This window comes from Haliotis rufescens, unplaced genomic scaffold, assembly GCF_023055435.1.
Source record: "Haliotis rufescens isolate VD_foot unplaced genomic scaffold, xgHalRufe1.0.p SCAF_5, whole genome shotgun sequence".
Lineage (NCBI taxonomy): Eukaryota > Metazoa > Mollusca > Gastropoda > Lepetellida > Haliotidae > Haliotis > Haliotis rufescens.
The window spans coordinates 15434930-15461191 of NW_025964223.1; the positions used below are offsets into that span (position 1 = coordinate 15434930).

Here is a 26262-nt window from a genome sequence, read left to right on the forward strand (position 1 = left end):
GTCCCCCTTTAATGGTTTCTTTGTTGTTTAAAGTCGCACTAAGCAATATAAGAGCTATGCGACGGCGGTTTGTAAATAATCACGTCTGGACCAGACAATCCAGTGATTCATAAGGACCGCCTCCGTGATCTAGTGGTAGAGCGTCCGCCCGGAGAGCGTTCGATCGCCGGCCGCGTCATACCAAAAGACATTAAAGATGGTACTTGTTGTTACCCTGTCTGGCGCTCGGCATTAAGGGGCTAAAACTAGGACTGGTCGGCTCGGAGTCAGTAAACTATGCCTGAGTGGGGTATTCATGTTAAACTGCGGCATGGTATCTCAGTGAGCTAGCACTATAAATCGGCATCAGTCCGGACTAGTACAAGCAGCCACACAAACACACACACACCTACATGCACGCGACGTTAAACCCCATTTCACCTCACCTCACCACTGATTCATAATATGGCCATCGATCCACGCAACTGGAGTCCATATGTAGACATGCATCAACCAATTCACCGAGCCTGACCACTTGATTCATTTAGTCGCATCTTAGGACAAACTTAGGTTGCTGGGGACATTTTATTCTTCCCCGGGATCACCATGGTAATCCCCTTTAAAGAAACAAGGTTTAACAATATTGAGACACCTGGGCGTAGAAGAAAGTTGAATTTATGTTGGTTGTTGTGCAACACTTGTGGTTCTACGGTAAACCGTATGTGAGTGCGTGTTTGTCCGTGGTTGCGTGCGTGGTTGCGTGCGTGGTTGCGTGCGTGCGTGCGTGCGTGCGTGTGTGTGTTGGCTTCAAATACATCATACGGGAAGCAGGGTTTCCTGTCCATCAGGGTTCCGTTATATCGTTAACGTGAAAGTTTCTTGATGTGAGCTCGATGCCATCAATATCTTCTTTAAACTGAACCCGGCAGAGTCCGCACAGCTCTCTAAACATGGAAGGGTTTGGCCTTCTTAGGAAAGTGCAGGATACATGTCTTTCCACTTACTGAGTATTTACACGTCTACAACGACAAGGGTTGTTAATTGCCCAGGCTCGTGTGTGGTATGGATCGTTAGTTGGTGGCTAAACAATTACATCTTCGTGTCATCCATTATTCAGCGGACTGTCCTTTCATGTGTAAACGCTACCTGTCAAAGGATCAGCTTCCCATACTGTGATGAATTAGCAGGCCTACAGGGCGTTTGAACTCGGAGGGACGTCAGTGACATCGGATCTATGGGAAACTCCACCAGTGTGATAATACAACCACCACTACACACACTATCGGCAATGACCATTCATCCTCCCCAACAAATCTAATAATAATCCTCAATCGGTGCTCGTGAACTTGACACGATTGCCCTGATCGAGTATCATTTAGTAATTCCGCTCCGTGGTTGGTTATCTCTTCTTGGTACTAGACCCGTGAAGATCTGGGGTAAAATAGGCCTTCAGTAACCCATGCTTGCCGTGAAAGGCGACTATGATTGCCGTAAGAGGCGACTAGCGGGATCGGGTGGTCAGGCTCACTGACTTGGTTGATGCATGTCATCGATCCCAAATGCGTGGATCGATGCTCATGATATTAATCACATGATTGTCTGGTCCAGACTCGATAATTTACAGACCGCCGTCATATAGCTGGAATATTGCTGAGCGAGGAGTTAAACATCAAACCAACCAACCAACTTGGTACTGCTTCTACTTTGTGTCAGTATTGAGTCCTGTTCTATACAGCTTGTAATGATCAATGGCAGTAAGTGTTGGGAATTGACAGTATACATGGCTCTGTGATCGATACTGAACCTTGGTGTCACGGACAGATTGATTCAGAGCGCCACATTCACCGGCCATATAAACAGAAGACCTGGTGGAGTAGTATCAGGGATAAGTCAGCGTGAACGGGTGGTGGTGGATTGTGGGTGGTCGGTGGTGGATTGTGGACGGTCAGTGGTGGATTGTGGGTGGTCGGTGGTGGATTGTGGGTGGTCGCTGGTGGATTGTGGGGCGTCGGCGGTGAACTGTGGGTGGTCAGTGGTGGATTGTGGATTGTGGGTGGTGGATTGTGGGTGGTCGGTGGTGGATTGTGGGGGGTCGGTGGTGGACTGTGGGTGGTCAGTGTGGATTGTGGATTGTGGGTGGGCGGATTGTGGGTGGGCGGTGGTGGATTGTGGGCGGTTTGTTGGTGGTTGGTGGCGATGGATTGTAGGTGGTCGGATGTGGTGTTTTGTGGTTGGTTGGTGGTGATGCTGGCTGTCGACTGTGGGTGGGTGGATGTGAAGGGGTAGTGACGCAGGGGTAGATGTGATTTGTTTGTTGTTTAAGGCCGTATATATTCCGCGATATTCCAGCTATACGACGACGGCCTGTACATAATCGAGTCTGGCCTAGACAAACCAATGAGTGACATTATGAGCAAATCTTCAGACGTAAAGCCCCCTCCAACAAAGGACTGACTTAATTCCTAATTAATTTATCATCTGGCCAAACCTGTTAAAAATGTGTAATTCACCCAACTTATGAGTGAGTGAATGAGTGAGTATGGTTTTACGCCGCTTTTAGCAATATTCCAACAATATCACGGCAGGGGACACCAGAAATGGGCTTCACACATTGTACCCATGCCGGGAATCGAACCCGGGTCTTCGGCGTGACGAGCTAACGCTTTAACAACTAGGCTACCCGACCGCCCCACCTAAGTTATGTAATGTTTGGCTAGAGTTATTGTACAATTGTTAAGTAAAATTGAAAAAATCGAATAGAACATTTTGCATCCATCTGCCATCTTGTTATTACTATTGTATAATGTATATATGTATATACTCATGTACCGCCGTTGGTGGTTTGAAGAACAAACTTGACTGACATTATGAGCAAATCCCGCGCCGTCGGGGTAGGTTGAACAACAATATCCGATCCCCTAACGACGAGCCCACTTTGATGTAATCACCATGGATGGGTAGATGTGGTTGGTTTACTGGTGGGCGGTTGGGCGAAGATAGCGAGAAGGGGTGGTTATGGTCGGTTATATGTCTGGACGTGACGTGTGGTTCGTCGGGGCAGCACAAGCAGTTAGCTAGACTGTTGGCCGACACCACAACCCATTCGTCACCACTCGCCCCTTTCCGTAACCTGCTATTCGGCTTGTCCCGGAATAACACGAGTTGGTCACGAATGACCACACCCTTGATTACGTCAGTTTCAGGTCCCTACATCCAACACAAGGTTGCCATCAGGCTGCATGTACTCAACACTGTCTCGACGCTACCTGACGAAGCCTTAAATGGTTTCCCGCAGGGGTGGGGCAGGAGATGGCGTGTGTTCATGTCGCGAGTGGCCCGTGAAGATCCGGGGTAGAATAGGTCTTTAGCAACCCTAGCATGCCATGAAAGGCGACTGCTTGTCGTAAGAGGTGACTAACGGGATCGGGTGGTCAGGCTCGCTTACTGAGTCTATGCATGTCATCGTATCCTAATTGCGTGGATCGATGCTCATGATGTCAATCACTGGATTGTCTGGTCAGAGACTCGATTATTTACAGACCGCGGTCATGTAGCTGGAATATTGCTGAGTGCGGCGTTAAACAACAAACAAACATGTCACGAGTACCGACGGTGACGTGTGCATGGGGATGTCAGCTGCTCCGTTGTGAACAGGCGGTAACAGACACAGGTGCAGAACACCATCACCACGACGTGCTAAGCCGCCACTGCTCACGAGGATAATGACAAGGATTAGATCAGGGACGGTGCGTTAAAGTCCTTTCGGAGTAGATTGACGGCTTGGGGGGAAGCGTGTGGAAAGTAAATCTGTGACTGTGAGAAGTGGAGTCGAAAGCAGTGATATGGGGAAATAGGTAATAGGTAAATAAAGGCACAGGGAAAGAAGAAAACTTGGGAAATAAGATAGTCAGTAGGGAGAGAGTGGGGAATTGGATTTTGGAATGGTAATTTTGGAATCGGAAAAAGGAAATGAGGTCGGACGTCGGGAGCAGGGAGCGTCGAGAGTCGGAAGTCGGTAGCCGGGAGCGTCGGCAGTCGGAGGTAGGGAGTCGGTAGTCGGTAGTCGGTAGTCGGCAGCGTCGGGAGTCGGGTGAACAAGCTAGCGCCATGATGACAAACATTGATATCCAGGGATGATGAAACATCTCCATTTGGAACATACCTCTGTACAATACACATCCGAGATGGGAGTGAGCACGGAGTAAATGACGTAGAAGACTTGATTGTTTATATTGAGCGGACACTGGCGAGATGGATGACATCGATACGTACACAAATTGGCCACCATAGATGCTCGTGGCCAGGCAGAGAGTCGTCCTTTGACCGTCATGACGTCCGTATCAGTCTGTGACAGGACCATCATTTGACGGACCGTCGGATTAATCCTAAGTCGGCTTCCGTGATGAATCCATCGATTCTAACCTAAGCCGTACCCCGTCATCAAGCGGAGGAACGAAATCGATAACAATCTACTGAGTGATTGTCGTTCATGTTACCAGAAACAAGAGAATGTAATTCTATGTTATTTATATACCAAGGATGATGTTGCGGAAACTGGGATGGACATGTAGTGAAAACAGTTCAGGCAGTGAATGGAACGAATTTTGAATTGTTTAATGCACAGTGTAAACAATTTTGGAAAGTGATCTATGTTCTAAAAATACCATCCAATACAGCAAAACGCATATCTTAAATGTAAACCTCAAATGTAAACGCAGTATACCAAGTATGCGAGTTAGGATTTACGCCGTTTTTAGCAATATTCCAGCAATATCACGGCGGGGAACATAAGAAAGGGGCTTCACACATTGTACCCATTTTGGGAATCGAACTCGTGCCTTCGGCGTGAAAAACGAACGCTTTAACCACTTTAGGCTACCCCACCGCCCCTGTATATTAGGACATAAGTCTCTGTCCACCAATCAGATTAATAGCCTGGCAGCTATTCCAGACGGAATATTACAGGACATAACAGTCCGCCCCTCTGTAGTAGCTGCCGCTGGCGCCAGGGCTCGTTCCCGTCTTCCACCGGTGCGTGGAAGCAGGTTCACGACAGTCGTCTTACTTCTATATTCACGATCGCTATTCAGATAAAAAACAAAAAGCATAACCGAAAATGTCGTCCTTACAGCCTGCCTCTGTGTACATGACGCGTGTACACAGTAATACAGTTTATTGATTGTACCGACTTCTTATCACATACATATTTAATTGACCGTCTCTTGTGACAAGTGTGTCATGTCTTGTGTAGCGGTTATTGATAATTCGTGTCATGTTTCCCATCACATGAGTTTGGTACATATATCTATATGCAATAGCCGTAGGGACCCGCCACAACATGCCCTGTGTGCCCCTACACACTACAATGGAATAGTCAAATGTAACAAGACACTGAGAGCGCCGCTTCTTAACGAAATTTATATATTGAATGCCTTCAAAAACTCGTCTGTGGCACATGACCGCATCCTCTATCAAGATACCCTCTTACTGACCGGTACACACTTGTGTGTGTGGAATAAGGATATACTCAAGGATGACGGATAACAGTAGATATATGTTCACAGAGCTCCAGATAAGGTTTTGGTGTTGTGGGTATTTTACCCATGCATTTTAAAATCATTGGGTATCAGTAATTCTTGCTGGGTATTCAAAATTCTGTTACCCACTAGTTTTTACACATGTGGGTATTGAAGTTTAATATTTAAAAAACACTTTTCATCTAGTCCCTGCAAACTGGTGTCGTGTGGGTTCGAGAGCTTTATAGGACTCACAAATACCACGATACTTCCACAAGAAAGTGTGATGGCAAATGATCATGATGTAACTGTCATCGGGGAGTTATGCAAGGTTGACGGAATGCCCGTTTATAATTTCAAAATAAGTTGCTGATTTGCTAATCGAATACGCAGGGTTACTTCACACTATTTTGATGATACGCACAAGTTTTATTTTTGTAGCGTATCTGTAATGTTCGTTGCGTATTTCACGCAGATACGCAGCTTATCTGGAGCTCTGTATATACCTGTTGAAACAGGCGTCCACACACACTCCAAACATGTACAGTTCTTCAATATAACACCTCGATAAATATGGCGAAACGCTGATCTCTTACTGACTCGTAAAGAGATCGAAAAAAATCAATTTTTTGTGTAACGTGTGTTCAAAATTAGAACTGAAGAATTCCGTGTGTGTCAGTCCGTGTGTTTGATCAGACTCGGCGTGTTTACCCTGCAGAGTACGTGATAGGAGTAGACGCGTGATGTGCACGCCATCAGCTGTTAGATCAGGGGTTTAACGCAAGTTCTTTGATGATTCCTGATAGAACACAGCGTTCGCAATAGGTTGGAGAAGACTCGGGTTTCGCATACGTTAGGTAGCATTAGAATTGTATGGAAGTTGTCTCGCACAGTGACCCTTTCCTCAATTAGAAACCCGTAAGGAAAAGTAGACAGAGTTGTCTCCCCGAACAACTCTCCACTTCCGGCTCGTTCATTCGAAACTTTCTTTACTTGTTTGTTGTTTAACGCCGCACTCAGCAATATTCCACCTCTGTGACGGCGGTCTGTAAATAATCGAGTCTGGATCAGAAAATCCAGTGATGGACATCATGAGCATCGATCCATGCATTTGGGATACGATGACATGCATCAACAAAGTCAGCGACCTTGACAACCCGATCCCGTTAGTCGCCTCTTACGACAAGGATGGGTTGCTAAAGACATATTCTACCCCAGATCTTCACAGGTCTCATTCCAAAGGTAACATGGCGGAGTATGTAGTAAATGCGTGGCTGTCTGAATCAAATGCCTACTTTAATTGCCTATATACAATGTTTTAAAAAAAGCTACCCATTTACCAAATAATCAACCTCACATTTGAACGAAACATGTACAATGCACCTAATATTGGCTTATGCATCATTGGTGTTTTCATTCACATTCAGGAATGTGATCTTTGTTACCGGTATATGGTCTCAGCTGTTACAGATAATATCTGTTCTGACAGTGCTTCTTACACAATATTTTGTGTCATGCTATTTGCTGAATTATTTTTGATGCAAACTTTGAGGCCATTTAACAGTTCTCAGGGATTACCTGGAACAAATTATTAAAAACAATAAACAGATCCCAGGCCCCACTCCAGATTAAGAAACAGTCGGCCTGTTTTCGTCGAGAAAGGACTTGCCTGTAGTAAGTTTACGTTTCTTTGTACAAAATGAAAAGTATAACATCAATAACCGATTTACCTGCTTGTCATATGCCAAACAAAACAAATCTAATCAGACACAACGCCACAATGACACCAATGACGTCAGACTTTAAGCTGAGGTCTACGAATCATGCTTTCAAGGAGATTGATTACATGCGTTCATGATACATGATGTGAGGAGCAAATTGTATGATCGAAAAGGTATTTTTTAAACTACAAAGCTAACTCTTGTATCCAGGGAGACCCAGTTACAGATTGAGAGACGTCGTGCATCGTAAATTGTGATGTAGGTCTAGACAGTGGAAATGTCAGGAACCTTGAAACGTAAAGAATGTACTGTCTTGGGAATGGCAGATGAATGGTGTTATTGTCTTTGCGTGGATGATGACAGATCAGAGGGGACATCCCCAACAGTAAAAGGAGACTACAATTCGGAGGGGTCAGTCAACGTGTCCCGTGAATACTGATCTGATGCCAGATCTGTGGGGTGAGAGGAGGCATTGCTATAATTGGGAGGGGTAAGTCAGCGTGTCCCCTGAATATTGCTGTGATATTAGATCTGTGGGGTGAGAGAGGACATCAACCCAACAGGGAGGGGTCACCTAGCATGTCCCCTGAACATTGTTCTGGTATCAGATCTGTGGGGTGGGAGGTGACATCAACCCAACAGGGAGGGGTCAGTCAGCATGTACCCTGAACATTGATCTGATATCACATCTGTGGGGTGGGAGGAGGGTCAGTCAGCATGTCCCCTTAATATGGCGGGTGACACATATTTGTAATTATGACAAACATACTATGTTTATGTAACATATGTTTATGGTGTATGTTTCACAGTCGGGTAGGGCTTAATATCCGGACATCGTTCCACAAGGTGACTGTACCACTACGAGTGTGACCCCCATGTCTTTGCTAGGGGGGTCGGGTAGCCTAGTGGTTAAAGCGTTCGCTCGTCACGCCGAAGACCCGGGTTCGATTCCCGACATGGGTACAATGTGTGAAGCCCATTTCTGGTGTCCCCCGCAGTGATATTGCTGGAATATTGCTAAAAGCGGCGTAAAACCATACTCACTCACTCACTCTTTGCTAGGACTATCATGGCCAACTTTCGTTAACACATAGACTTGCGACAGTCCTAGTGTTTGGAATAACTTCCATACTTTCACATAGGGTTTCGGCACTCGTAGTACAACATTAGGACTAGCTTATGAACTTTTACTTAAGACTTACGACATTCGTAGCGCTGCTTAACCAAGGAAGGAGGAGGATTATCCATTGTATCATATCTCCACTGTGTTACGATATTGATCATAATATCGATAAACGAGGAGTTGCAGCGGTAGAGCCAAGGGAAGGGAAGAATAAAATATGAACGCAAATTCCAATAGGTTTGAGTAGCAACAGCCAACCACGTCCACTTCAACACCGACAGGTGTACCATTCTGTGTGCTTCCTACAAACCAGGGTAAAAATCATGTATCACACCTTCCCAGTGACGTCACTGATGTGCGAGTCACGCTGAGAGGACATATCCATTAGAAAGGCAAATGGGTAGTTTATATAAGCTGAAGAGCATGACACGAGACAACGTGGGAAACAGATTATCTAACGGTACGTTTGTGTCTGTATCGATTCCTAGATTCAGGCATTTGGAATCATAACGATTGTACTTATGACAACTAACCATCTCTCTTCCGTTTCTTAACATGCCTCATTAATATTCATTATCGCTTGTTTATCAGCTAGCTAGTCAAACAACAAACTATAGTTCTGTGGTTTGTCACATGATAGTAACTGACAGTCCACCAAGCACTGTGATTTGTGTAATGGTTTGTGGTTTAAAATATGCATCGGCAGTCATATCGCGACTGTTACTTCGGATCGCTTGTGACAGTTCACGCCAACAATATGCTCTGAGGAGCTGGGGACGTATACACTAAAGTAGGTCACGAAAAACACAACGACCAGTAACGCATGCTGCTACACTTTGAAGCTGCTAATTGATACTACTACTTCAACATATAACAACGTTGTCAACAGCGATACATCGTAGCGCTTCATCGCATACCACACAGACAGGTACACGAGGTTCACGTCGGGGGTGACACGTCACATCGAATGCTTGACGTCACTAGATAAAATTATGGAGAACAGAAATTAGAATGTATTTGCGGACGGTGCCATGGGCAGGTGGGGCGAACTGGATGAATATTGATTGGAGGTCTGTGATGGTGTTTTCCAATATGGGAAACCTCAGAGGGGAGTGCCAGTTTGACGAGAGGTTAAACGTATCTGGTGTTCTTTTTGTTGTATTGTGCATCTGATGGAGGTATGGAGATAACGGAGTACAAAACTAGTGCTACTTCAATTGTATTCAGGTATATCACCGTTGACACTTTTTATACGATATGTGTACCCTGCCACACAAACACACATACGCACACGCACAAACTCAGTCTCACACACACACACACACACACACACACACACACACACACACACACACACACACACACACACACACACACACAGGCGCACACACACAGACACAACACACAGGAACAAGCGCACACACTGACGTCAGTGTTCAAAAACTCTGAAGCTTGACAGATGGCATTTTCAAATGGTACATCAGTAAATGTAATGTCATGTTAAATGTGAGACGTTATTATCACCATATGGTTATGACCAGATGGTCAATTGCGCTCATTACCTCGGCATGAGATAAACCCAGTAGAAACGCTGAAGTACGGTGTTTGATATTGATGCATGACGCCTTCCATACACTCTGATCAGTTATCTCGAGTTATCCCTCGCCCCCGCCAATGCCACCCGGAATGCCGCTGTGTTGGGTAGGAGTGACTGCGATGTCGTCATAGACGTGACGGACTGATACTGGAATGGCGGGGGTGGACTATCTTCATCAGGATTTTGACAGAACATGAATTGATGAATGTGTTTTTCACAAATATTTATTTAAAGATCCGTGTCCTCATCTATAGATATTGTAAACAGTTATGTCAAAATACTACCCAAATATGTATTATTTGTCAAATGTATTGCAGCTAAGCATAGACGAATACCATAAGGCAACAAAAAAACAGCATCAGTTCGTTAACAATTGATATTTCTAAGAAAACAATACAAATATATAAACGATGCTTGTTGTAATTTACAGTGTTATATTGGAGATTGAAGTTAAAAGTAGCTGAAGTTTCGGCCCGATCAGTTTCTGCACAAAGGTTGAATGTGGCGCACCCACGTTACTGGAGGTAGGAAATGAAGGAGTGATATTAAACCATAACCATCTGACGGTAACTATATTACCAGCCATGGTGGCAAGAAGCGGGAAATCAACTGTCAATATGGAACAAGCAGACGATCAGTATCAGACGAGAACTCACTATAATGGATGGCGGCAATCTGTGCGCGAAGTATCGATAACAATTGTCCAAAAGCAGATTACCGTCATCCTCAATGACGGAATGGAAGGAGAATATCTTGATGACCACACACTTACCTTCTATGTTGTATGTATCGCCCAAACCCCTCAGTAGAAAGGATCCTGGTTGAAGAACCAACACCGCTAACCTCCTCCACAGCACGAGATTGTCGCTGCCTCCAATCCAAAGATATCGATCACTGTATCGTACTCCCACACATGTGCGCATGCGCCGGGATGGCTGAACGCTGTGAATCTAAAAGTGGAAAGCGTTATTGTTTTGTTGTATATGGCGTACATCTGGCGGGTGTAATGACCGTCAATGTAATTATAACGCAGAGACGCTATTCCGTTATTTGGGTCCCATCAGGGAACACTTGGGATAATTGCAGGCGTAACTGCAACATATGCCATAGTTATTTCTTGGTCTTTAGACAAGCAGTACTTTCAATTAGATCATAAGTAAGGGTAATTCGCTGAGGATAAAAGTCAAACAAAGGAGGATGGGGGGGGGGGGGGGGGGGGGGGGGTGGCGTTACAAAGGTGCTATACACAACTTTGGAGCAGCATGGGGAGGAGGAGGGGTGCACGTGTCGTGGTGAAGGTGGATATTGGCATGGCGCACGTGTCGTGGTGAAGATAGGATATTGGCATGGCGCACGTGTCGTGGTGAAGGGGGGTATAAGCATGGTGCACGTGTCGAAGTGAAGGGAGGTATAAGCATGGTGCACGTGTCGTGGTGAAGGGGGATATTGGCATGGCGCACGTGTCGTGGTGAAGGGGGATATTGGCATGGTGCACGTGTCGTAGTGAAGGGAGGTATAAGCATGGTGCACGTGTCGAAGTGAAGGGAGATATAGGGGCGTGGTGCACGTGTCGTGGTGAAGGGAGATATGGGCGTGGTGCGCGTGTCGTGATTTAGGGAGATATAGGCGTGGTGCACGTGTCGTGGTTAAAGGAGATATTGGCGTGGTGCACGTATCGTGCTGAAAGGAGATATAGGCGTCGTTCATTTGTCATAGTTAAGCGAGATAAAGGCATGGTGCACGTGTCGTAGTGGAGGGAGATATGGGCGTGGTGCGCGTGTCGTGATTTACGGAGATATAGGCGTGGTGCACGTGTCGTGGTTAAAGGAGATATTGGCGTGGTGCACGTATCGTGCTGAAAAGAGATATAGGCGTCGTTCATTTGTCATAGTTAAGCGAGATAAAGGCATGGTGCACGTGTCGTAGTGGAGGGAGATATGGGCGTGGTGCGCGTGTCGTGATTTAGGGAGATATAGGCGTGGTGCACGTGTCGTAGTGAAAGTAGATATAGGTGTGGTGCACGTGTCGTGGTTTAGGGAGATATAGGTGTGGTGCACGTGTCGTAGTGAAAGTAGATATAGGCGTGGTGCACGTGTCGTGGTTTAGGGAGATATAGGCGTGGTTCACGTGTCGTAGTGAAAGTAGATATAGGTGTGGTGCACGTATCGTCGTTAAGGGAGATATAGGTATGGTGCACGTGTCATAGTGAAAATAGATATAGGTGTGGTGCACGTGTCGTGGTTTAGGGAGATATAGGCGTGGTGCACGTGTCATAGTGAAAGTAGATATAGGTGTGGTGCACGTATCGTTGTTTAGGGAGATATAGGTGTGGTGCACGTGTCGTAGTGAAAGTAGATATAGGTGTGGTGCACGTGTCGTGGTTTAGGGAGATATAGGCATGGTGCACGTGTCGTAGTGAAAGTAGATATAGGTGTGGTGCACGTGTCGTGGTTTAGGGAGATATAGGTGTGGTGCACGTGTCATAGTGAAAGTAGATATAGGTGTGGTGCACGTGTCGTAGTGAAAGTAGATATAGGTGTGGTGCACGTGTCGTAGTGAAAGTAGATATAGGCGTGGTGCACGTGTCGTAGTGAATGTAGATATAGGCGTGGTGCACGTGTCGTAGTGAAAGTAGATATTGGCGTGGTGCACGTGTCGGAGTGAAAGTAGATATAGGCGTGGTGCACGTGTCGGAGTGAAAGAAGATATAGGCGTGGTGCACGTGTCGTAGTGAAAGTAGATATTGGCGTAGTGCACGTGTCGTGGTGAATGGAGATATAGGCGTGTATAGATTATGAATGAGTTATTTGATTAAGAACTTGATTTACAAGTATCACGAGCTATGGATATTGTATCAGGACAGATTTGTCTGACTTAGTGGTTTGTACGCTATTCAGTAATTTGCTGACTTTGCAGTTTATCTGCTGAGGTATTTGCTGAAGTAATGGCTATCAAATCTACAACAATCGTCGAGGTACTTTCGAACAAGTGAATCAATTCCCCCGAACTCAATAAAAAGCGAAATAAATGTCGGATCATGTTGACATCGTTGGGGTTGTATTTTTACCTTTACAGATATCTAATAACGGCTAATGCCAGAATAAAGAAAATCGATTTCACTGTTTGAAAATACCGACGTTTTACATTTTCAGCGCCACTTGTATCGAGGGAGAACGGATACCTTCACAGCCAGGGGCATCAGCACATGACAGGAGGGGGGCTGTACCATGTACAGAGTGGGTGAGTGAAGGGGTCTGGTGTCACTTGTGTAGTCGGAACACATTAGGTGATAGTGCTGGATAAATTCCCTGTGTTATTTGGAACAGTGAACAAATTAGGTGAGAATGTTGTAATATTCCCCTGTTACTTGGGACAGTGAACACATTAGGTGAGAATGTTGTAATATTCATCTGTGTTACTTGGGACAGTGAACACATTAGGTGAGAATCTTGTAATATTCCCCTGTGTTACTTGGAACAGTGAACACATTAGGTGAGAATGTTATTACATTCCCCTGTGTTACTTGGAACAGTGAACACATTAGGTGAGAATCTTGTAATATTCATCTGTGTTACTTGGGACAGTGAACACATTAGGTGAGAATCTTGTAATATTCCCCTGTGTTACTTGGAACAGTGTCCTCATTAGGTGAGAACGTTGTAATATTCCCCTGTTACTTGGAACAGTGAACACATTAGGTGAGAATGTTATTACATTCCCCTGTGTTACTTGGAACAGTGAACACATTAGGTGAGAATCTTGTAATATTCATCTGTGTTACTTGGGACAGTGAACACATTAGGTGAGAATGTTGTAATATTCCCCTGTGTTACTTGGAACAGTGTCCTCATTAGGTGAGAATGTTGTAATATTCCCCTGTTACTTGGAACAGTGAACACATTAGGTGAGAATGTTATTACATTCCCCTGTGTTACTTGGAACAGTGAACACATTAGGTGAGAATCTTGTAATATTCATCTGTGTTACTTGGAACAGTGAACACATTAGGTGAGAATTTTGTAATATTCCCCTGTGTTACTTGGAACAGTGAACACATTAGGTGAGAATGTTGTAATATTCCCGTGTGTTAATTGAAACAGTTAACACATTAGGTGAGAATGTTATTACATTCCCCTGTGTTACTTGGAACAGTGAACACATTAGGTGAGAATCTTGTAATATTCATCTGTGTTACTTGGAACAGTGAACACATTAGGTGAGAATGTTGTAATATTCCCCTGTGTTACTCTGAACAGTGAACACATTACGTGAAAATGTTGTAATATTCCCCTGTGTTACTTGGAACAGTTAACACATTAGGTGAGAATGTTGTAATATTCCTCTGTGTTACTTAGAACAGTGAACACACAGGTGAGAATCTTGTAATATTCCCCTGTGTTACGGGGAACAGTGAACACATTAGGTGAGAATCTTGTAATATTCCTCTGTGTTACTTGGAACAGTGAACACATTAGGTGAGAATTTTGTAATATTCCCCTGTGTTACTTAGAACTGTGAACACACAGGTGAGATTCTTGTAATATTCCTCTGTGTTACTTGGTGAGAATGTTTGAATATTCTCCATGTGTTACTTGTAAATATTAACACATTAAGTGAGCATGTTGGAATATTCCCCTGTGTTTCTTGAAACAGTGAAAACATAAGTGAGAATGTTGTTATAGGCCCATGTGCTGCTTCCAGTTAACATCGTTATACTATAGACATGTAACCCATTAGGGAAATATTGATTCACTGTAAATACTGTTTTTGCTGTCATCCCAATTATCATAATCATCAACGTTAACCATTTTAATGTTGCTTGTCCATGTGGCAGTAATTGACCACGAGAGTGTAGGTAACCAAGGCTACGGTGTTTGTTGCCATGAAGACACTGTAATAAACAGCTTGACATGTATGTGACCTTCTCACACGAAACGCGGGATATAATTTCCATGACATTTCGATACATGAATTACTGAAAAAGTATATTGTTGCACAGTGATCTCATGCCCGTGAGATGTCAACCCATCTTAGAATGAACTTAGGATGACATATTGTGGCTTTGTTGAGCAGTATGGGAGACTTTGAAGGCCCTATAAGACAGTCATATTGTTGAGTGAGTGAGTGAGTGAGTATGGTTTTACGTCGCTTTTAGCAATATTCCAGCAATATCACGGCGGGGGACACCAGAAAAGGGGCTTCACACATTGTACCCATGTCGGGAATCGAACCCGGGTCTTCGGCGTGACGAGCCAACGCTTTTACTACCAGGCTACCCGACCGCCCCTCGTATTGTTGAGCTGTATGGGAGACACTGAAGGCCATATCAGAGAGTGGCGATGTTGAGCAGTATGGGAGACTTTGAGGGCCGTATCAGACAGTCATATTGTTGAGCTGTATGGGAGACACTGAAGGCCATATCAGAGAGTGGCGATGTTGAGCTGTATGGGAGACTTTGAGGGCCGTATCAGACAGTCATATTGTTGAGCTGTATGGGAGACACTGAAGGCCATATCAGAGAGTGGCGTTGTTGAGCAGTATGGGAGACTTTGAGGGCCGTATCAGACAGTCATATTGTTGAGCTGTATGGGAGACACTGAAGGCCATATCAGAGAGTGGCGATGTTGAGCAGTATGGGAGACTTTGAGGGCCGTATCAGACAGTCATATTGTTGAGCTGTATGGGAGACACTGAAGGCCATATCAGATAGTGGCGTTGTTGAGCAGTATGGGAGACTTTGAGGGCCGTATCAGACAGTCATATTGTTGAGCTGTATGGGAGACACTGAAGGCCATATCAGAGAGTGGCGTTGTTGAGCTGTATGGGAGACACTAAGGGCTACATCAGAGAGTCGCAATGCCAAGGTCAAAATCAATAACAATGTTAGTTTAAGTTTCGCTAAAAACTGTTTTTAATATTGAGCTCCACTAGTTACGACTCATGCACGACTTTTAGCAGGGTGAGGTGATAAAAATGACTTCAGCACGGGTAAAATCAAACTGTATGTGCCTGGCGAGGACTGCATGTGGTTGGCTAGTATCAAGTTCATAGCAGTGTTGGCTGACGCACATGCAATATAGAGTTGCAGTGTTGCGATCCACAGGCATGCCAGATTCCCACGACCATTGTTCATATCCTAGAATCGCCACACGTCAACACCACACGGGCACACGGGCACACGGGCACACGGGCACACGGGCACAGGTACCTAAGATCATACTAAATACAGACAAAACGTCACTGCACAATGATAACATGCACGAACATAATAGACCCTGCCTTGTGGAAGCAGTGATATAACTACGAGGGATGGCTAAAATGTTCTTAGCCTAACAATGATGGAGTGCGTTGATGGAGAATATTTTTCAGTCCCCTCGGAGGTCCACATACTTCTGCCAATGATGTTTGAGTGCCTGGATCCCACTGGTGCAGAAGGCTTCCCCCACAAAATACACCACAGCATTAATGACGTCATCATCAATTCCACAATGCTTGCAGATCTTTCTTCAATTTTGGGAAGACGTGGAGGCCTGACGGTGCCAAATCGAGCACATACGGAGGGTGTTCAATCAGTTTAAAGCCAATGTCATGCATATCGACTTGTGCACAGGTGCATTGTCCTGGTGGAAGTTTTAGTCGGATTTCCACGACGTTTAGCCTTGATATTCCCACGCATTTGCCCGAACAGATTAGCATATTAGCCTTTATTGGTCTGACCATTGTCTGACCTGACCATTAATTCCACCTGTAGGAATCATTTGGAATCCCTGACCCCCGAAGCCATCACCTTGCCAGCTGATGCAACAGACTGAAGAAGATTAGACGTTAAATGTTTCCACTGCTTTGACTGTTGCTAAGTCTCTGGTTGATATTGGTGAAAATAAGACATGCATGTATACAAATTTCTCAACTCAATGAGCTGTTTCAAAACTTCGTAAATTCTCACGAGAGCTGAATGAACCTGGACTAACGCCCACTGTACTGGCTATGTGAGGTGTGGTGAGTCGTCAATTATCCATAACCACATCATGTATTTTATCAACATTGTCCTTAATGGTGCCAATTAAAGGTCTTCCTGATCTAGGATCATCCTCGACTCTCTATCTTAATCTCCGCTGCCCAGTTATTAACAGTTGCATAAGAAGGAGCATAACCCCCTAAAGATGACCTCAGCACATCACAGAGAATACCTTGTTACTCTCATGACTTCATGCTGCCTTGTTGTCTACAGTAAACTACGTTTATAACGAACACGCTTATAACGAACTGTCAGATACAACGAACTGTTTCTTGGTGCCGTCCATTTTCTGTTTAGATGTTGCACATGTGCGTATAACGAACTACGGTTATAACGATTTAAAATTGGTGGTCCCTTTGAGTTCGTTATAACCGTAGTTTACTGTATTTGGTTGAAATGCAGCCTGTAAGCTTGGAAAGTATTGTATTTAATATATGCAGACTGCAAAGAGTGTAGTATTCATTCTTCGAAGTTAGGCTCAGGCATTTTCAGCCACCCTGGTATAATTTTTGCGTATACGGGCTCACACTCGTCAAACACTCAGGAAAGTACGTATTCATCTCCTAGATGACAGCAAAACATCAACGTATCAAGTAGAAACGTCATGAAAAGTACAACCGCGTTCGCACATGTGCTGCTTTTGTCGTCAATCATATTAACAGTTGACATTTTCAAATCACTTTTCAGGATAGATTTCAAGAGATTCTGGTTCGTTCATGATAGATGCTAGACAAATAAACTGGGTATTTCATAACAACACTATTTCACAGAATTAATAACATATTGATACTCTTGATATGAATAAGATAAAATTTCGCTATATCAGTCATGTGATTCGGTGGAAGACCTTCTCTGTTCTCGCTTCGAGCGTCTGCACTAACACAGGATTAAGTATGACATGTTTTCCATAAGACACTTTACGTTGACGTTAAAGAAAGATGTATTGATATTTATAACCATTTGTACGCATACATATTCTGATTTAAATCTATACAAAACAATAAAACATGATTGAAGTTTATATATCAGCTAGTATTGAACCACACATTAATTGCCCTTTTGTAGTTCAGATGCTCAGCTCATGATCTCATTATATTCGAGAGAAAAAAGTTTAACATTCCCATATGGGAGATATTATGTCCGATGTGTCTTATCCCTGTATCAGAAAATAAATATAATTTCTGTCTTATTTTTCCTTTTTATCAAAATATCAGGGAACATGTTCTACCAAAATATGCTGTGTGGTCGGAAGCAAAGTGTATCCAACTGTTAACTTCAGCAAATCTTCATAACATCTAATGTTGAGCTACCTTGTATTCTATCATGTAATGCTGTAATTGCATAATTCACAAGAGCCTAGGTGGCATTTTCATCATACAAGACCCAAAGGGGCATGTTCATCACATGAGAACCAATTGGGCACGTTCATCACACAAGGACCAAGGTGGCGTGTTCATCACACAAGAACCAAAGGGGCGCGTTCATCACACAAGAACCAAAGGGGCACGTTCATCACACAAGGACCAAGGTGGCATGTTCATCACACAAGGACCAAGGTGGCGTGTTCATCACATAAGAACCAAAGGGGCGCGTTCATCACACAAGAACCAAAGGGGCACGTTCATCACACAAGGACCAAGGTGGCATGTTCATCACACAAGGACCAAGGTGGCGTGTTCATCACATAAGAACCAATGGGGCATGTTCAACACACAAGAACCAAAGGGGCATGTTCATCACACAAGAACCAAAGGAGCACGTTCATCACACAAGAACCAAAGGGGCATGTTCATCACACAAGAACCAAAGGAGCACGTTCATCACACAAGAACCAAAGGGGCATGTTCATCACACAAGAACCAGTGGGGTACGTTCATCACACAAGAACCAAAGGGGCACGTTCATCACACAAGAACCATGGTGGTGTGTTCATCACACAATAACCAAGGCGGTGTGTTCATCACACAAGAACCAATGGGGTACGTTCATCACACAAGAACCAAGGCGGCGTGTTCACCACACAAGAACCAAGGCGGCGTGTTCATCACACAATAACCAAGGCGGTGTGTTCATCAGACACGAACCAATGGGGCATGTTCATCACACAAGAACCAAAGGGGTACGTTCATCACACAAGAACCAAAGGGGCGCGTTCATCACACAAGAACCAAGGCGGCGTGTTCATCACACAAGAACCAAGGCGGTGTGTTCATCACACAAGAACCAAGGCGGCATGTTCATCATACAAGAACCAATGGGGCACGTTCATCACACAAGAACCAAAGGAGCACGTTCATCACACAAGAACCAAAGGGGCATGTTCATCACACAAGAACCAAAGGAGCACGTTCATCACACAAGAACCAAAGGGGCATGTTCATCACACAAGAACCAAAGGAGCACGTTCATCACACAAGAACCAAAGGGGCACGTTCATCAGACAAGAACCAATGGGACACGTTCATCACACAAGAACCAAAGGGGCACGTTCATCAGACCAGAACCAATGGGACACGTTTATCAGACCAGAACCAATGGGACACGTTCATCACACAAGAACCAATTGGGTACGTCCATCAAGAACGCTTGTTTATCTACACAGGTGGCATGTTTATCACACAAAATCACCACCATCTGTCTCAGCTGATGTATCGCAAAACAGGATTGTACGTAGTTGGCAGCTGGCCTGCTTGGTGAGTCACAGGATTTAAGCAGTAACTCGGTAAATATTTTGTTAGATTTTTTTATTTTTTGTGTGTGTGTTTTTGTGTGTGCTTTTTATGGTTATTGTTTTGTTTTTTTTTATTCTGGAAATTGTTCGTCATTTCTTTATGTTGAGAGAACACATTTAGCTGTCTTGAAGTAGTGAAAAAAAATAGACCACTTAAGCCTTGAAGTTCAATACAGAAGCAATTTGACACAGGCAGGCAGTATGAATCTGCTGTGACCACCGCCAATCGATCAGTACCCTGTAAAGAAGACTCACTGGCCCAACACTCTTGTCGCTTCTTAGTCTGGCTTTCGGTGATCACTCCAGAAAAAAAGCCCTACATCAAAGATACATCACTTTGGCAAGATAACAGGTATCACCTAGTGACAGACTAGTTGGTCCTCCTGACATTTCAAGAGTTTAATGTAGAACCAGGCATCACTGAAGTCGGATTAGGTCGGAATAGGAATATGCCGGATTGTTCGCGAATCTCTTTTTCTGCACACTTCTCTAGGTCTCCATAACATAGGACGAACACTTCTCCAGGTCTTCATAAATGTATATTACCAATGATATTAATAACATTACAAGACACAAATGTGAACTAGCTGTCAACAAACACAGCTGAGGGGGCGTTGATGGGATCCGGGAAAGGGTTCCGCGTCATAGGTCGTGTGGTTAATTATGAAATGTCGGCTGTGTCTGACGTACGCACGACGAAGTGGCGACGTAACACAGCCGTTGTAGTAACAGCAGCAAATCCAACGATTTTCAAAGTAAAACTTGGTTTTACGCATATAACTTAAATAATGCCACGCCAACCATTGTTGTGCCTGTCTGTGATATAGTGAATCTCACCCTCGTGTCTTTTGATATCAAATATATCAACACGAGTTCATAAAAGTGAAAACAAAATTCGAGGCTTGCCGAGGAGTTTTGCCACTTTTATCAACGAGTGTTGATATGTTTGATATCAAAAGACACGAGGGTGAGATTTTATTATTCATCTAACATCATTCTTCCAACTTTTTTAATTTGTAGACAGTAATTAGCAGTGTCTTCAGTGAAAAAAATAGTGCAGTAGCAGAGCCATTAGTGATGTCATTTGATTGTGACGTCATGGTAACAGTGACGTCACAATGGTCTGCAAAGCATTGTGATGTAATTTCATTGCAGCGATATCTACAGCGTAGATATCGCTTGATCTCATCCAAGCGATACCTCCTGCGGAAGCCAGTTTTTGATGATAAATAACCATTGACTTATATTATATGGCTTGCTTAATTGATTGTTTGGATGAAATGTCACATGCCGTTTATTTTCAATCTCGCTGCTTGACATTTAAGTACGATTAAATAGCTACTGCTCCAACAAGGCTGTTTTTACGCGTGTTCTAGATGTGTTGGCACAGTGCTGGAAAAAAGAGCTGCAGACAAGTAATTCGGTTAACAAAATCATAGTTATGGTCTTCATTGATGTTTTGACTACAACCTGTAACAGTGATGACGAGAGAATCAAGCCGTCACTAGACATTCTACAGGCGTCATCACGGAGGAAGGACTGAGCCACAATTGGAGAAAAAATCTGTTACGTGTTCTCATATTCTTAATTTAATTGCATGCACTTAAAACCCCGTGAAGATCCGGGTTAAAATAGGTCTTTAGCAACCCCTAAAGGCAGCGGTGCTTGTCGTAAGAGGCGACTAATGGGATCGGGCGGTCGGGCTCAGTGACTTGGTTGAAGCAATGTCATCGTATCCCAATTGAGTAGATCGATGCTCATGATGTCAATCACTAGATTGTCTGGTCCAGACTCGATTATTTACAGACAGGCGTCATATAGCTGGGAAATTGCCGAGTGCAGCGTTAAACAACAAATAAACAAACAAACAAATCATGCTCTTAACAATCACGTTCTTTTCATAAGGCAAAATACACATGTGAATTAATGTATTAATGCGTTTTATTTTTATTTTTATCCTCCCAAATTTTTTTTTTTTCAATGGCAAACATTATTTTATTTTGATGTTTGGAATGTATTTACTCTCGTACGGAAGAAGAACCGACCGAGAATATCGACATACCTAACAGAGTAGTGGCCAGACCCTCAAACTGCCGACATACACCTCCCCATAGTAGAACAAAGCAAACTTAGATTTTCCTTATGTTTTTGTATCCAACAGACTAGAAAATGGTGGTTGTGGTAAAATGTTTTGGTGGCAGATTCTGTTTTGAGGTCAAAATGCACTTTTCTGTTGTAAAAATAGTGAAAATCAAATAAAGTCCCCCCCCCCAGGGTAGTGTATTCATTGAGTCCGTATTTTTATCATTTATGTGATAATTTACACATAGTGAATTTAATTTTTTAATATATTTTTAAATTATATCCCCTCACAAATTGAGTTATTGGTAAATTAAGCCAAAATATGGTGAATTGTGCTCTATTTTCATTATCCGATTATTGGAAAAAGAACCGTAATGAATTATTAATATTATCAACCAAGCCGTTTGATATCTCAGAATGATCCGACACGTCTAATGATGAGATAACAGTTTTAAAAAACATTGGTAATATGTTATCCCACACCCGATTTGGTTAAAATGAGCATTGTTTTTTTTCAGGTTGTTAATTTCATTAATAATAGATTTATACGACACATATCTATCGCCGTTTGCGAATACCTTTTCTTCTTAGGATATTATTAAAGGTTTGCCTAAAATCAATGATTATTTAAACAACCGAGGAGGTATATTTGAAGGTCAATGTCACTTTGAAGGTCAAGTTCTAACTTAATACATAAAAAGTATAAAAGATGTTACAAATGCACATACAACTACTTACTGGTTCTGGAGATACTTGGAAAAGACCTATAGAACATGCGAAGATACAAATAGAAAATGTGCACAACAAGATCAAATAACTGTTTCTCCTCAAATAGACAAGCAGGTGATGCTGTGGACTCTATCTCAAGACACATAAAGGTATAAGGAAATAAGGTCAACTTCTTTAATACGAGGAACACAATGTGTCGGAGTATAAACTACTCCTTCATCAGGTGAATTAATGTTATGAAGCAGAGAACATATATATTTTCCATTTAAGAACAACAAAGTAATAAGATTACAAAGGTGGAAACTTCACAAAGGAAGCCAACAGTTGATTGGCGCTGATAGGTGATTAGCAATGGACAAATGGAGCATTAAACCGTCTCCGAGCCAATGGCAGAGGCGCCAGCAGCGCAAGTCCCAACCCCAGAGGATGTATATATACCAGATCCCCTGCAACTGTGGCCACCAATATATTGGAGAAACCCTCAGACCCGTCAACACCAGACTCAAAGAACATCAGACCTCTGTCAACAGACTAGACCTGAAATCTGCTATATCCGAACACAAGAACCAAGACCATAGATGCTACAAATGCACATACAACTTCATGTTGGAAGCCACCAAAGTCGTGTCTACCAACAAGTGGCGACCAAAGAAAACTACAAGAAGAAACTACATCAGGAGACACCAGCCAGACATGAACCGTGACCAGGGAACCTATCTGCCCAGTGCTGGGGACTTATTGCTTTGATTATTGTCTGGGCTAATTATCCAGCTGGGTTCCATTTGTCCATTGCTATTTCTTTTAATACGGAAATGCATGCTAATTACCCCCTGTCTCCCGTTTGCCTATTTCCAATCATTGATAAGTTAAGTCCTGCTGTCACCTATCAGCGCCAATTAACTGTTGGTATGGTTATGGTATGGGGTGGGATTACAGAAAAACAGAGGACCCGTTTGATAATGGTAGAAGGAAATCTCAATGGAAAGCGCTACCGCGACGAGATCATCGGCCCTGTTGTTCAACCGTATTTGCGTCGTCATGGCCCAGGCATTACCTTTCAACATGACAAACGCCCGGCCTCATATTGCTAGACTTGTTCAGGATTCCCGTCAACAAAATGTCATCCCCTGGCCGGCTCGCTCCCCTGATCTCTCACCAAATCGAGCATATGTGGGATGAGATGGATCGGCGCCTTCGACGTCAACCAGGTGTTCCACAGACACTCCAGGAACTTCGGTGTGTGTAAACTTTCATACATTATATTATGCCTACATTAATTGTGGATTTTTTTGTAAGCTCCTAAAGCATTCAGGAAGATTTTGAGATATTACACGACATGATTGTCAATATGGAGGTTACGTTATCATTAGATTTGTGATACTTTGAAAATGAAAATTGAGTGATTTTTGCCTGTTTGTGACACATTTTGGCCCATCACTCGACTTAAACAATTTTGTAAATTGTTTATTTGTTCTATTGTAGGTTTCCAAAGTCAGCACACTGATTTTGTTTATAAAATAAACATTGCAATATGCAAACTGACTTGTTAAGTGCCATTTATTTGATTTACTTAAAATTCACACACAAATGTGAATTTTACCACCAAAAAACATGCCTGCCACCAAAAGAAATCACCACAACCATCGTTTTCTAATGCATAAATGTCATCTTGTGAAGAAAGATGTGGTTGTGCTTTGTTCTTCTGTGGGGAGGGGTTACTCCTTAAATAAGCCTCTTTTTTAAGGATTGGCCGCTCCTCTATAATATATACATGATAACGTGGAAATACACCAATGTCTGACAATGAACGTAAGTAATAAGGATAAGATTTATGAATGAACTTCTTTATTACAATTAGGAGCGACGTTTCGGTGTAGGTTCGAACACCGTTATAAATCAGAGCAAGTGAATTGAATCAGAGGCTTCAGTGGTGTAGGGAACGTCAGCACTGGGATAATCGACGCTGGGCTAATGTCATGGTTTCTGATGAATCGACGTTCACTCTCGACTTCCATGAGCGTTAAAGTCGCACAGCATGATCGTCTTGCGGATGGGATCATAATGGCATGGGGTGGTATCACAATGGCTGGCCGATCAGCGCTCCATATTGTCCATGACAGAGTCACAGGCCAATACTATCGGGACAACACCATTGCACCACTCGTGGTGCCATTTGCACAACAAATTGGACAACGTTTCATCCTTCAAGATGATAATGCACGTGCTCATCGTGCTAGGATTTTGACCCAATTCCTCAAACAGCATAACATCAATGTCATGCCATTACCAGCACTTAGTCCTGACCTTTCCCCCAATTGAACCCGTCTGGGACGTCATTAGCATACGTGTACGTCAACGTCAAAACCCACCCACCACTCTCACTGATGAGTGGAACAACATGAGTCAAGCTGACATGGTCGACGCATGAGAAGCACACCTCGAAGAATTTCTGCCAACAGAAGTAGTTTTACCTGTTATTAGTGACGTTGGCTGCAAAATTCAAAATTTGAATTTGACCCCCAGCTCTTCAACGATCTTATGCCCACCTTCTCATCATAAAAGCCATTGGAATCCATAAGATCTGATCGCCCTCACCCCATACCATACCATTTTCATTTGCCAATACCATATAGATCAGAAGCTATATCTTGATGATTCCCACTAGCTTCTGGTCTATATGGAATACCATCGGGAGTCTAGGATAAATAGATTATGACCTTTGTGGACCCGGACAGCTTCCTGAGATCATCTGAGCCGGCTCTGGGTCCTGATGGTAGCCCTTGGGACCCAGAGCCACTCCTCTCACAGACTGCGAGGTGCTACAGGACGTTGGGGGGCAAAGTTCATCCTACAAATGTTCACTGGGGATGAGGTCGGGGATAGCTTGCCAAAGCAGTACCCGGATGTTACCATTGCAAATAAAGCGATAAAACCCTTTCCATATCCAATAGAAACCTCTGCATAAAGCAGAGTCAATTGTACGGCTCCGACTAAATCATGAGCATGTGTTTATGAATTACTATCAAATAGTAATGGTACCAGGTGTTCGCGATCACTTGTCCCCAACTTGATTTAGATAAAACTGTTTTTTATATAAAAAAATCTAGGAGGGGGAGGGGGGGGGGGGGGAGGAGAGCCTTGCCATCCCACCCACCCCCAACCCCCAACCCCACCCACCCCGGCTGGCTACGGCACTGGCAACCCACTGCAACGAGATGTATATGTGTGTGGGCATTACCTTGTTAGTATTAAAACTGAAGATCAATGTAAGTTCCACAGCTTCTAAACCTCAACACCTCTATATGTCGACCATCAAAGCAGAAGAGTTCTGTCCTGCTGATCCTCGCTAGCAACCATAGCGGCCCAGCTGTGGTATAGTGGTGGTAGCGCAATGATAATAACTCAATGATTAGCATCAATACTGCATGACGCAATGACGCCGGGATCACTCCATTCTTTAACGTTTGTAATAAGCAGCCATCTTGTTGTCAATCACCGGTCGACATTTTAATTTTGCAGCTTCCACCCCATTGCACACAGTTTGAGCGCTTAATCGCTTCTGTGAGACGGTCCTTAAATCAGCGTTTATGTCAACACGGCTGCTATGACGACATCGTTCGAGTCGAAATGGGTTCTGCCTAGAGCTTTCTTTATGTTTGAGAGAGACGGAAGTTTAACGGAGACAGATCAGGCGTGCTGAATAAGGTGGAATGTAGCCATTGTGATGACTGATTTGTGCACCGGGGCATTGTACTGATGGAAGGGC

General features: G+C 43.6%; 1 protein-coding gene across 1 annotated transcript in view; it reads right to left on the reverse strand.

Annotated features, from left to right (window-relative positions):
- Nucleotides 1-10860, reverse strand: part of LOC124113268 — a 52866-nt gene extending 42006 nt beyond the window's left edge. The window contains exon 1 of the mRNA XM_046473554.2: nucleotides 10709-10860. The gene's annotated coding sequence lies outside the window, so the exon portion shown is untranslated. The remainder of the gene's footprint in view (nucleotides 1-10708) is intronic.
- Between the last annotated feature and the right edge of the window lie 15402 nt (nucleotides 10861-26262).